At 39.8% G+C, this 14,457-nt stretch overlaps 1 non-coding gene across 1 annotated transcript; it reads right to left on the bottom strand.

Moving 5' to 3' along the window:
- Window positions 1–5,055: 5,055 nt before the first annotated feature.
- Window positions 5,056–5,161, bottom strand: LOC122039254. Its single transcript, XR_006128117.1, has one exon. It is a non-coding gene; the product is annotated as a small nucleolar RNA R71 (small nucleolar RNA).
- Between the last annotated feature and the right edge of the window lie 9,296 nt (window positions 5,162–14,457).

The following is a 14,457-nucleotide window of genomic DNA, read 5'->3' as shown; positions in this document are numbered from 1 at the left end:
CCACCGACTAGACAAAACCTTTTAAGGAAAGCTAATATTTAATTTCCTAAAATAACTTTAGGTTAACCGAAAGGAACAATCAAATCACAAGGAAAAGTAAAAACAAAAGAACACAAACATCGAAAAACATATTCGAAATATTAGAATCGTAAGCCTCTTGTATTTGGTATTTATTTCCAAAAATAACTAGTATGATGCGGAAAGGAAAAATTACTAGTTATACCTTTTAGAAAGACCTCTTGATCTTCTACCGTATTCCTCTTCTAACCTCGGACGTTGTGTGGGCAACGATCTTCCGAGATGAGAAATCACCAACACACCTTCTTCTCCTCCTTGCTAGGTTCGGCCAAAACAAGAGCTTCACCAAGGATGAAGAAAACCACCAACTAAGCTCCAAGGGATGCAAGCTTTCTCTCCTTCTTCTTCTTCTTCTCCAAGTAGTATCCGGCCACCACAAGAGCTCCAAGGGAGATGAAGAATTCAGCCACCACAAAGAGGAAGAAAGAAAGAGAGGATGGTCGGCCACAACACCAAGGAAAAGAGGGAAAGAACAATAGAAGTTGTGTCCCATGAAGGCACCCCTACCCCTTCTTTTATATTCCTTGGCTTTGGCAAATAAGGAAATTTATTTATAATAAAATTTCCTTAACTTTTCTTGACAACAATTAATTAAGAAAAGTTTAATAAAATTTCTTAATCAATTAATCATGGCCGGCCACCTCAAATAGAAAAATTAGGAGAGTTTCAATCAACAATTAAAACTTCCTTATTTGTCTTTGGAAATTTAAAAAAAAATAAAACTTCCCTTTATAATCCCTTCATGGTTGATAAAAAGAAATTTCTATAATTTTAATTTTTCAACATGTGAATAATTTTCAAAGAGAAAAAATAAAATATCTTTCCAATCTACAAATAAGGAAAGAAATCTAATCTCTTTCTTTAATCTTTTGTAGATCCTTTTAAGAGAGATATTTTAATTTTAATTCTCTTTAATAAATTATATCTTCCACATAATAAAAATTAAAATTAAAATTCTTTTTAATTTTATTATGGCCGGCCCCCTCTAGGTTGGGTTCAAGCTAGGGCCGGCCACCCATAAACCAAGCTTAGGCCGGCCCTAGCTTGATTCCCAAGCTAGCTTGGCCGGCCCCTTTTAGGTGGGTATAGGTGAGTATAGTACTCTATAAATAAGAGGCTATGATAGGGACCGAGAGGAGGAATTTGTTTTGGTCTCCCGATAAAATTAAGCATCCCATGTTCGCCCCGAACACACAACTTAATTTTATCAATAATAATTCATTCCACTAGAGAACTATTATTGAACTACCGCACCAATCCCAAATTACATTTTTGGGCTCCTTCTTATTATGAGTGTGTTAGTCTCCCTATATTTAAGATATCGAATGTCCACTAATTAAGTGAGTTACTAACAACTCATTTAATTAATATCTTAGTCCAAGAGTAGTACCACTCAACTTTATCGTCATGTCGGACTAAGTCCACCTGCAGGGTTTAACATGACAATCATTATGAGCTCCTCTTGGGGACATTATCAACCTAGTATCTCTAGGACACAGTTTCCTTCTATAATCAACAACACACACTATAAGTGATATCATTTTTCAACTTATCGGGCTTATTGATTCATCGAACTAAATCTCACCCATTGATAAATTAAAGAAATAAATATCAAATATATGTGCTTGTTATTATATTAGGATTAAGAGCACACACTTCCATAATAACTGAGGTCTTTGTTTCTTTATAAAGTCAGTATAAAAGAAACGACCTCAAATGGTCCTACTCAATACACTCTGAGTGTACTAGTGTAATTATATAGTCAAGATAAACTAATACCTAATTACACTACGACCTTCTAATGATTTGTTCCTTTCCATTTTGGTCGTGAGCTACTGTTTATAATTTATAAGATACTGATAACATTATCTTCTGCATGTGACACCACATACTATGTTATCTACAATATAAATTAATTGAACAACTACAAACAAATGTAGATAATTTGACCAAATGTGATTCTTTATTTAAAACAAATGTTTACAAAAGCTTAGGCTTTCAGTATACACTCCGAAACGAGACAGAGAACACGGTCGTGCAACCTCGCATGACCGTGTGGCCAAACAGAGGAAGAACAGTGCACGACCGTACGACCAAATAGAGGTGGATCCTTGCATGGGCGTGCAAACCTACACGACCGTGCCCCCCCCCCCAACGACCAACAGCCAAGCCATACACGGTCGTGCGATCATGCACGACCGTGTCCCAAGAGCCGAGCCCCAAATCCTCACGGCCATACCAATTGGCACGGCCGTGCAGTGCGCCCAGAAGCAAAAGAAGGCACGGCTGTGCCACATCTGCACGGTCGTGCTGCGGTGCCGTACCGTAGCCTATAAAAAGGGTTTCTAACCCTTCTCCTCGGAAAAGAGCGAGCCGTCAAAGGGAGAATTGCCTTTGTGTCGTTCCACGCTGTCCAAGACCTCCGTCCAGCGATCCTTCATCACCACATGGCAAATGATTGGATCCGAAGATCACTCGTCGTCGTTGGATAAGTATCCTTTCTCTTTCTCTCTTCTTGTTTGAGGATTAATGCTTGATTACATTATGTCTTCGGGTTTTTCTCCAGCGTCTATGGAGTAGATTCCTTGCTCTAGGATTAGGGAGTAGTTATGGATTGGTTTTGATGTAAGACTCATATTTATGCCTTTATTCATTGGATGACTTCGCTTGCTTTGTTTCAACTACTATTCATGAGACTTGTGTTGGAACCCCGAGGTGTTTTGATGTGATCAAACAAGTTAAGCTAGGTCCTGCGTAGTTTAACCCTTGTGTCTAAGTGTGCAGGAACTTAGGAACACAGGAAGTCGAGCGGAAGACGCGGCTAGCGAGAAGGACGGCACGGGAGAGAGCCGACGGGCTCGGTGCGTCCGAGGGACGAGGTGTCCGCGGAAGAGTACACCGGTGGACGAGAAGAACGTGCGCGGCGTTCGAGGGACGAGAAACCGGGAAGGAAGGCTGCTCGAAGAGAAGGCCGGAACTTGGGTTCGGGTGAGCCCTATTCCGGATGGCCGAGATCACCCAAGCTAGCGAGATTGGAGCGAACAAGACCTGGACCGAGGAGAACTGAACCGGAGCAAAGAGCCCGGGCCAAAAGTCAACTGTGTTGACTTTGGGCTCCGGGGCGCTCGGAACAGTCCGGGGCGCCCGGAACCCTTCCGGGCGCCCGGAAGTTGATTTTCGAGCAGATCGAGCTTTGACTCGATCTGAACGTTGGGGGATAAAATTTATCCCCCCCAGGGCGCCCGGAACCCTTCCAGGTGCCCCGACCAAGGCTATAAATATAGCCTTGGTCTAGAAGCAAGATAATCAATCAAGAACAACTACTTGTAATCCAGTGCTTTCATTTGTGTTATTTCTTTCTGTGCTTTCAACGCTGTAAGAGGCTACTCCGCCCAGAGGAGAATCAATTAGTGCGCCTTCTTTGTCTTGGATTAGCAATCCTCTGATTGCAAACCAAGTAATTCCTCTGTGTCTATTTTCTGTTTTAATTAGTCTCTGCCTTTTTAATTACAAGTTCTTTTAAGTTAGTTGAATATCCGAGAAGGGTTTTTGGTTTTATTTTGTAGGGCAATTCACCCCTCCCCTCTTGCCGGCCTCTAAAGGGACCAACAACTTGTTGCTAGATTTCTATATCATATTGGTTGATTGTGTAGGAATTGTTAACCTCGTAGAGAGAGTATCCTAGATCGTATACCCGAGGGGCCCTACTGACAGGGGTAACCTGTTCAAGGACATCTAGGGTATTTTCTTAAAAGGAGAGGTAACTTCTCCACAAGGAAGTAAGAGATCAAACCAAGCCCTTATTTCTATCCTTAATTACACCAATTAGAGTTGTGTTCTTGTAATCTACCGAGGCGCCTTAGTGACAGGGGTTGACCGTAACAGGATTTCACAAGGATCTTCTCTATTTAGCCCTTAAGGATGATTGCTTTAGCTTCCGGCGAATGCATGTTGACGGACAATGAGTGAAGAGTAGAAAGTGATACATCAATACCACCACAATGAAACCGAACTCCTATAACTCTTAATAAACCAAGTTAATTACTCTCTCTTCACTAGTTCTCGTTTCCGTTAACCAATCTCTTTTCGTTAGATAACTTACAATTATCGATAGTTTAGCTAATCCTAAGTGAATCATTGCTAGTGCTTATAACCAGTCCTCGTGGGATCAATAATCTTTATTACTGACGACGAATCCGTGTACTTGCGGAATCGTAACAAGTTTTTGGCGCCGTTGTCGAGGACTGCGTCTATAACATTAGCAAAAATTATATTAGATTATACTAGACTTTGTTTCTGTTTCTTTAACTCTCCTTTTTCTAATATTCTGTATTTCAGAGATAAATAATTTTATTTTTATTTTTCTTTATTTTCTGTATTTTTATTAAAATGCTAAAAAAAATACTAATATTATTTCAACTCTTTTCTTTACTTTATTTTATTTTTCTTAATTTTTCACTCAAAATATTTCATATCTTGTTTTTTGCATGCGAAAAGCTAATCTTTCAGAACGATTTCTACCGTTCGATCCAGAGATCGATAGGACTTTCCTGAGAAGAAGAAACTTACAAAAAACATTTCAAGTCGAACAAGAATCTTCAGAAATGGCTGACAAACTGTTGAAGGATTACGCAGCACCTTATGCACGAGGGGTTCGATCTAGCATCACTCGACCGCCAATTGAAGCTAACAATTTTGAAATCAAGCCTGCAGTAATCTACATGGTCCAGCAGAATCAATTTGGAGGAGGGTCGCACGATGATCCAAATCATCACTTAGAGCTTTTCTACGAGATTTGCGGTACTATAAAAGTGAACGGGGTCCCTCCAGAATCAGTAAGGTTACTCCTTTTTGGATTTTCCCTAAAAGACAGAGCCAAGCTGTGGCTAAATTCTCTTCCAGCAAACGACATAACGTCTTGGGAGCAGTGTGAGCAGAAATTTCTGGACAAATTCTACCCGTTAAGTAAAACTGTCCACACGAGGAATTTGATCGCAAGCTTCAAACAGATAGAATCAGAATCATTATTTGAAGTCTGGGACAGATTCAAAAGTATGCTGAGATAGTGCCCCCATCATGGCCTTGAGAAATGGTTGGTACTACACACATTCTACAATGGAATCAACTATCACACAAAGGTATCCCTCGATTATGCTGCAGGAGGAGCATTAATGAACAAGAGCCTTGATGAAGCTGAAGAGATAATAGAGAATGTGGCACAGAATCACCATCAGTGGGCAACCGAAAGATCTGGTGGTTCTTTCTCAGGGAATCAAATAAAGGCATTAGGAAAATTCGATGTAGATGCAGTCACACTCATGTCTGCAAAGCTGGACGCTCTGACCAAGAAGTTTGAGGCCATGGGAAACAACACGACCAATGCAATAGTATGTGTTTGTGAAACTTGCGGAAGTACGGATCATGCTCAAGATACTTGCCCCCTAGGGTCAATACAAGCACAGATAAACCAACTTGAGCAATACGATGTGATAGTCAGTTACAACCAAAAGTAAAACAATCCGTACTCTAACGCATACAACCCTGGATGGAGGAACCACCAAAATTTTTCGTACCAGAATAATCAGGACCAAGGACCAGCAAAATAAAGCTATCAACCTGGGCAACAGAGCTACTCATCTGGACAACAGACTTATCAACAACAACAACCTTCACAACTGTCCAGAATCAAAAAGATGCTCGAAGAAGCTCTCTCAGAGCAAAAAGAGATGAAGAATGAGATCAAGCAATTGACTCAAAGACTGAAAATTTTGAAAAAACATCAAAAGATGCAAGACAGCCAGATAGCCCAGTCCTTTTCAAGAGCACAGGGAACATTTCCAGGAAAGCCCGATATAAACCTGGTGGAACACTGCAACCGCATCGAGCTGAGGAGCGGACAAACTTTGGGAGACCCCAAATCACTACTCAGAAAAGACTTAACTCAGAGGAAGAGCCCTCTCCCCTAATGCCCAATCAGATCCAGAACAGGGATAGAGAGGAGATCACCAAGAAAGTCGAAGGAACTCTTCAAATTCTCCCACAAAGTTAGACAATTCCTTTCCCTCATAAACTGATAACTTCTCAAAAGGATGAAGAGTTCAACCGATTCCTAAGAAAGATTAAAGAAATTTGCATAGAAATATGTCTGATAGATGCACTGACCAAATGTCGAAGTTCACAAAATTTTTAAAGGGTATTTTATCTAGCAGGAGGCAGAAGGGCGACTTTGAGACCGTAGCATTAACAGAAAATTGCACCGCTCTACTTATGACAAATATTCCACCGAAACTTCAGGATCCAGGGAGTTTTTCCATATCTTGTAAAATTGGTTCATAACTCATACAGAAAGCTTTCTGCGACTTGGGAGCCAACGTCAACCTACTTCCGTACTCGTTATGTAATAAGCTAGGACTCTAGAACATTAAACTGATTACTATGACATTGCAATTAGCTGACCATTCATGTAGATACCCAATGGGAATAGTGGAAGACGTGCTAATAGAAGTAGGCGGATGCATCATTCCCATGATACCAATCATCCTTGGGAGACCATTCCTTGCCATCGCTGGAGCCCTCATTGATGTGAAAAGTCACAAGTTATTCTTGGAGATCGACAAAGAAAGGTTAGAATTTGATTTATCTGATTCTTCTAACTGCGACCCCTCTTCTCAGGGAAATTCTAGCAAGATGAACATACACAAAGCTGAGGAATGCAGTTTCCAAGAGAGGTCCTCTCCAGTGAGCAATAAGAAGTACATTTGTCCTACACGAGTGAAACTAAAGGTGCAGATTGGAGCATTAACCCTAGGAGGAGAGCTATGCTTCCATGGGTTTAGTCCACACTAACTAAAATGGGGTCGAGCTAAAGACCTAAAACAAGCTCTTCTTGGGAGGCAACCCAAGGGTTTTTCATTTTAGTTAATTATTCCGTTTATCATTTTATTTCTCTAGTAAGTTCAGTCGAGTGCTGTTATTATATATATATATATATTTTATTTTTGGGTATTCGTTTTCTGGATATGCATAGCCTCCACAAGCTAACCGTGAGCGTTTCATGGGTGTGGAGGCGACAGAGGAGCCAAAATGGCGAAAGGCGATCACCGTGCGCTTAAGGGAGTCGGTCGTGTGACCCCACACGACTGTGTGAAGCCAACAGGGGGACAAAGGCCATTGGTCGTGCAACCTTGCACGGTCGTGTGGCCTGTGCAGAGAAAAAAAGGGCACGGGTCGTGCCAATTGGCACGACTGTGCAAGACCACCCGTGAAGAAGGAAACACAGGTCGTGTCAATTGGCATGGTCGTGCGATCAAAGCAGAGAAGTAGGAGGCACGGGCCGTGCCAACCGGCATGACCGTACGATTTTGGTCGAGGAGAGAAAAGAGGGGGTCGTGCCAATTGGCACGGCCGTGCGCCGCCCACCCCTCTAAAAATCCCTAATTCACGTCTCATTCTCTCCCAAAAGTTTTCTCCTCCCCACTACACCTCATCAAACCCCAATCCCTACCTCTAAAGTTCATCTTTACTTAGATCTATATCTAGATCTAACACTTTTTCAAGCCACAAATCCGAAAAGAGAGAAGCAAGTCCCCTATTTTTCTTCTTTCTCCTCCTCTTCCATCCTCAAGATCCATCTCCACCTACAAGAAATTCCTCAAAGTTCACCTTGCACATCATATCGCAAATCTTGAAGAGACTTCGTCGAGGAAGCGGTGGATCTGGCGAAAGAGATATGTCGGGAGGCGACAAAGGCAAGGGAAAGACTTCTTCTTCCAAAGGCAAAGGAAAAAGGGTGGTACGCGACGAAGGTAACGAAAATGAGTTTAATATTATTTTTAGAAATCATGAACATAAAGCTAGATATGATATCCTTGTCTCTAGAAGAATTATATGTACTAGATATATGGATCCCACTACTTTGGATATGCTAGGAATTAGGGATGACGTAGATTGGATGATTAGTTCCTTAGACTAGAATGATATTATGTACGCTCATTTACCGACTTACCCCCGCCTAGTCCTTGAATTTTTGAACTCAATTGATGTTAAATTTTCATCTGAGGATGACTACGTAGGGATCATAACTTTTAGGTTGATGAATAAAAAAGTTCGGTGGACATTTAGTGATTTTAATAATTGTTTTAGTTTATCTATTGGTGGTGCCCGTAGATTTGATGAGGAGATTAAATGGAATGAATTTTGGACATCAATTACCAGATCAAAGGACCCTTACGAACCCTCTAGAGCTAAGGCATCCCGCATGCAAAACTGGACCTTTAGATACCTTCACCGAGTGATGAGTAAAATGATTTTTGGTCGAGGAGAGAGTGATGGGATGGTTAGAAAGGTAGAGCTTTACTCTCTTTGGGCGATGTTGAATAAAGTAGATTTTGATTCCGGATTTTATTTCTTACAAAATTTGTTGAGGGCAGCTAAGGCATCATCGGGGATAATAGTGTTTGGTGGATTGATCACTTAAATAACATTCAATCTGGATTGTGAGCTTGATGGGTTAGAGGTCATTCATAGTAATGACAAGATCGACATTGATTCTTGTCTTGCAATGAAGATGATTTGTCGGGATGAGAATGAGTTCGCCTTCCCTAGGAACAATGATTTTCCATTACCCCTTCCTTGCTCCGAGCGCATTTCAGTTCGCAACCCCGCAAACTGGGTGATTACCGACTTAATCGTCGAAACTGTTCCCTCCATTATAGAAGAAACTGAGTACCACCAAGAGCCCTCATCATCAGGATTCTCGCAACATTTCGGATATTCGGAACCTCCTAGGAACTCTTTTGCCTATGGAACGGGATCTTCTATATTTGATTTTTCTGACTTCCGTGCCTCCTTAAACTCCCTCCATGAGAAGCAAAATACCCAACAACAATTGTTGGAGGGTCTTTTCAAGTTATCTGACGACCAATTCAGGGAGGTACAGGATCATTTTCAGTTTACTAGGGATTTCCATAGTCAAGTGTCAGGATTCGTTCAGGACTATGAGGTTGACCAGGAAAGAATGAGAAATTTTATGGATGATATGGATATTACTAGACAACAAGTAGATGTCCTTTATCAATATCATCAATACATTGGTCATCTTCCTGGTATGCCTAGATTTCCCTCCGGTACATATCGGGGACCCCCTTATCCCCCACCCCCGCCACCATATTGATTTCATCGGGACAATGAAAAGTTTAAGTCTGAGGAGTGTTGTGTCTACACAACCTGAGTCGAGTCGAGTTTTTCTTTTCTTTCTACATATTTTATTAGTCTGTTTTGTTTATTCGCATTTTATTAGTTTCATATTTCTACTTGCATCTCATTTGCACTTTCCTACTTGTAGTTCTTCGTCATTTTTTTTGAAAAAAAAAATAATAAAAAATAGTTTTGAGGCATATTTAAGAACATCAAACCTTCTACTTTGCTAACTTGTCCGATAGCAAAATGTCTAGCATTTTTTTAGTTCATGTGTTGTCAAGATAGTGTTAGTATGTTTGGTGTATCTCCTTTCTCTATCTTTAGTAGCATGAAATAAGTTAAGTATTGTATGGAGTTTGGTATAAGTCTTGGCCTAACCTTAAGGATCTTATTTTCACTACACTTAAGTACTTAAGCTTGAATAGTAGAAATATTTTTGAAATAGTTATGATTCATCCAAAGGTGATAGAGTTAGGCGAATGCACTAGGGATTATGAAACATTGCAGGAACTCATGAACATAGTTTGCAACATTTTGCTTGAGGACAAGCAAAGGTTCAAGTCTGGGGGTGTGATGTACGTAAATATTATGATCATTTATGCATGTTTTAATGCACATTCACTTGCTTTATGTGTATATATTCTTTGCATGATCGTCTCTTTTATCATATACTCATCATAAATATTCTTTTGTTCGGAGATCTGCTCTTTGTTTGATTTTGTGTTGCCAGGGATAATTTTCGGAGCAAAAATAGCGATTGTCGACGCACCGGAATGAGGCAGAGAACACGGTCGTGCAACCTCGCATAATCGTGTGGCCAAACAGAGGAAGAACAGTGCACGACCGTGTGGTCAAACAGAGGTGGATCCTTGCATGGTCATGCAAACTTGCACGACCGTACCCCCCACGACCAGCAGCAAAGCCATACACGATCGTGCGATCCTGCACGGCCGTGTCCCAGGAGCCGAGCCCCAGATCCACACGGTCGTGCCAATTAGCACGGTCGTACAGCTCGGCCAGAAGCAAAAGAAGGCACAGTCGTGCCACATCTGCATGGCTGTGTCGCGGCGTCGTACCCTAGCATATAAAAAGGGTTTCTAACCCTTCTCCCAGGAAAAGAGCGAGTCGTCAAAGGGAGAATTGCCTTGGTGTCGTTCCACGCCATCCAGGACCTCCGTCGAGCGATCCTTCATCACCATATCAACTCCAGAAGCAAAGGATTGGATCCGAAGATCACTCGTTATCGTTGGATAAGCATCATTTCTCTTTCTCTCTTCTTGTTTGAGGATTGTATGCTTGATTACATTATGTCTTCGGGTTTTTCTCCGACGTCTATGGAGTAGATTCCTTGTTCTAGGATTAGGGAGTAATTGTGGATTGATTTTGATGTAAGACTCATATTTATGCCTTTATTCATTGGATGATTTCGCTTGCTTTGTTTCAACTACTATGCATGAGACTTGTTGCTAGATTTCCATATCGTATTAGTTGATTATGTAGGAATTGCTAACCTCGTAGAGAGAGTATCCTAGTGTTGGTTGCTACTCGGAAAACCTAATGGTTCTACTGTACAAAAATTTTGTACAAAGGTCAGAATCTTTTTCCTAGCTACCATGTGTTCTTTTAAATTAAACTTGGATCGCCTGCGGAACTTAACACGTTTGATCCAAAATTTAATCTATTTGTTCTTTTAGGTTTTGACTTGGATCTCCTGCGGAACTTAACACGTTCGATCCAAATCACCTAGGTTATTAATTCCATTAAATATTAATTTCCAAAATTGGTTTCCAGTACTGACATGGCGAGGCACATGACCTTCTTGGATATGGGAGCAACCACCACCGACTAGACAAAACCTTTTAAGGAAAACTAATATTTAATTTCCTAAAATAACTTTAGGTCAGCCGAAAAGAACAATCAAATCACAAGGAAAAGAAAAACAAAAGAACACTACATCGAAAACAAATTCGAAACACTAAAATCGTATGCCTCTTGTATTTGGTATTATTTCCAAAAATAACTAGTATGATGCGGAAAGGAAAAATACTAGTTATACCTTTTAGAAAGACCTCTTGATCTTCTACCGTATTCCTCTTCTAACCTCGGACGTTGTGTGGGCAACGATCTTCCAAGATGAGAACCACCAAGCACCTTCTTCTTCCTTACAAGTTTCGGCCATCAAAACTTCTCCTAGGATGAAGAGGTTCGGCCACCACCACCATGCTCCAAGGGATGCTAGAAACAAAACTTTCTTTCTCTCCTTCTTCTTCTTCTTCTCTAAACTTGATCCGGCCACCATATGAATCTTCACAAGAAGGATGAGGTTCGGCTATCAAAGAGAAGAGAGGAGGAGAGGATGGCCGGCCACACCAAGGTAGAAAAGAGGGAGAAAATAGAATAGAGTTATTCACCATGAAGTCTTCTCTACCCCCTCTTTTATAATCCTTGGTCTTGTCAAATAAGGAAAATTTAATAAAAACTTCCTTAATTCTTTTGCCATTGAAAAGGAAAATTTATTTAATTAAAAAATAATTTTTCTTTTCAATTTAAAATGGCCGGCCACACCATAAATTTCCAAGCAAATAAAATTTTAAACACAAATTAAAACTTCCTTATTTGCTTCCGAAAATTTATAAAAAATTTCTCCAATAATTTTTCCCTTCATGATTGGTTAATAAAAAGGAAATTTTATAAATTAAAATCTTTCTTTTAACATGTGGATAAAAAGAAAGTTATCTCTAAAAATTAAAATTTCTTTTAATCTACAAATAAGGAAAGATATTAAATCTTTTCTTAATCTTTTGTAGAAACTAATAAAAGAGAATTTTTAATTTTTAAACTTTCTTTTAAATAATAAACATGATTAATAAGAAAGTTTTTACCAAAATTAAAATCAACCTTTTAATCTACAAATAAGGAAAGAGATTTAGCTCTTCTCTTAATCTTTTGTAGAATCTTATAAAAGGAAAGATTTGAATTTTTAAACTCTCTTTTAAATCATGTTATCCACATAAGAAAAATTTTTAAAAATTAAAATTCCTTTTTATTTTAATAGGGCTGGCCACCTAAGCTTGAGTTCAAGCTAGGGCCGGCCACATGAATTCACCCATTAACCAAACCATGGTCGGCCCTAGCTTGGTCTCCAAGCTAGCTTGGCCGGCCCCTATAGGATGGGTAAGAAGGTGGGTATGTGGTGGGTATAAATCTCTATATACAAGAGGCTACGATAGGGACCGAGAGGAGGAATTGGTTTTGGTCTCCCGATTAAATTAAGCATCCCGTGTTCGCCCCGAACACACAACTTAACTTCATCAATAATAATTCATTCCACTAAAGAATTATTATTGAACTACCGCGTCAATCCCAAATTACATTTTTGGGCTCCTTCTTATTATGAGTGTGTTAGTCTCCCTGTGTTTAAGATGTCAAATGTCCACTAATTAAGTGAGTTACTGACAACTCATTTAATTAATATCTTAGTCCAAGAGTAGTACCACTCAACCTCATCGTCATGTCGGACTAAGTCCACCTGCAGGGTTTAACATGACAATCCTTATGAGCTCCTCTTGGAGACATTTTCAACCTAGATTACTAGGACACAGTTTCCTTCTATAATCAACAACACACACTATAAGTGATATCATTTCCCAACTTATCGGACTTATTGATTTATCGAACTAAATCTCACCCATTGATAAATTAAAGAAATAAATATCAAATATATGTGTTTGTTATTATATTAGGATTAAGAACACACACTTCCATAATAACTGAGGTCTTTGTTCCTTCATAAAGTAGTATAAAAGGAACGACCTCAAATGGTCCTACTCAATACACTCTAAGTGTACTAGTGTAATTATATAGTTAAGATAAACTAATATCTAATTACACTACGACCTTCCAATGGTTTATTCCTTTCCATCTTGATCGTGAGCAATTGCTTATAATTTATAAGGAACCTATAACATGATATTCTGTGTGTGACACCACATACCATGTTATCTACAATATAAATTAATTGAGCAACTACATTTATCGTAAATGTAGACATTTGACCAATGTGATTCTTATTTCTAGATAAATGTTTATACCAAAAGCTAGGCTTTTAGTATACATCTTAACACCTAGATCGTATACCCGAGGGGCCCTAGTGACAGGGGTAACCCGTTCACGGACATCTAGGGTATTTTCTTGAAAGGAGAGACAACTTCTCCACAAGGAAGTAAGAGACCAAACCAAACCCTTATTTCTATCCTTAATGACACCAATTAGAGTTGTGTTCTTGTGATCTACCGAGGCGCTCTAGTGACAGGGGTTAATCGTAACATGATTTCACAGGGATCTTCTCTATTTAACGCTCAAGGATGGTTGCTTTAGCTTCCGGCCAATACATGTTGACGGACAAAGAGTGAAGGGTAGAAAGTGATACATCAATACCACCACAATGAAATCGAACTCCTAGAACTCTTAATAAACCAAGTTAATTACTCTCTCTTCACTAGTTCTCGTTTTCGTTTCCCAATCTCTTTTCTTTAGATAACTTACAACCATCGATAATTTAACTAATCCTAAGTGAATCATTGCTAGTGCTTATAACCAGTCCTCGTGAGATCGATAATCTTTATTACTAACGACGAATCCGTGCATTTGCAGAATCGTAACATCTACCGAGCACCAAGATTAGCTCCCACCAAGCATCAAAGCTATCTTACTAGGATTAGCTTCCACCATGCACCAGAACCAGCTTCTACCGAGCACCAGGATTAACTCCTATCGAGCACCAAAACTAGCTTCCACCGAGCACCAGGATTAGCTTCCAACGTGTATCAGACTTTGAAACCTTTTGTTAGACATACATGACATCTTTTGAGTGGGTAGAGTAGTAGTGGATATCAGATTTGGTCTCCTAGATTTCTTCTTTCAATACATGACAATCAATGAATGGAGAAGTGGGTAATAGACGTCGGATCTGATCTCCTAGATGCCTTTTTCACAACACGTGGCAATCGATGAATGGAGGAGCTAGTGAATGTCAGATCTGATCTCCTTGGTGTCTTTCTCTCAATACATGGTAATCAATAAATGGAGCAATAGCTAACGATTATCAATGGGTGTTCCTTCACTAACTCATACGAGAAGAAGTGAGGGAGCACAACGCATCCAACATGGAGATACTTTCCT

The sequence above is a fragment of the Zingiber officinale genome, chromosome 1A (genome assembly GCF_018446385.1).
Source record: "Zingiber officinale cultivar Zhangliang chromosome 1A, Zo_v1.1, whole genome shotgun sequence".
NCBI lineage: Eukaryota > Viridiplantae > Streptophyta > Magnoliopsida > Zingiberales > Zingiberaceae > Zingiber > Zingiber officinale.
Note: the sequence above shows the minus strand (reverse complement) of the source record. Positions and strands in the feature narration are given on the sequence as shown.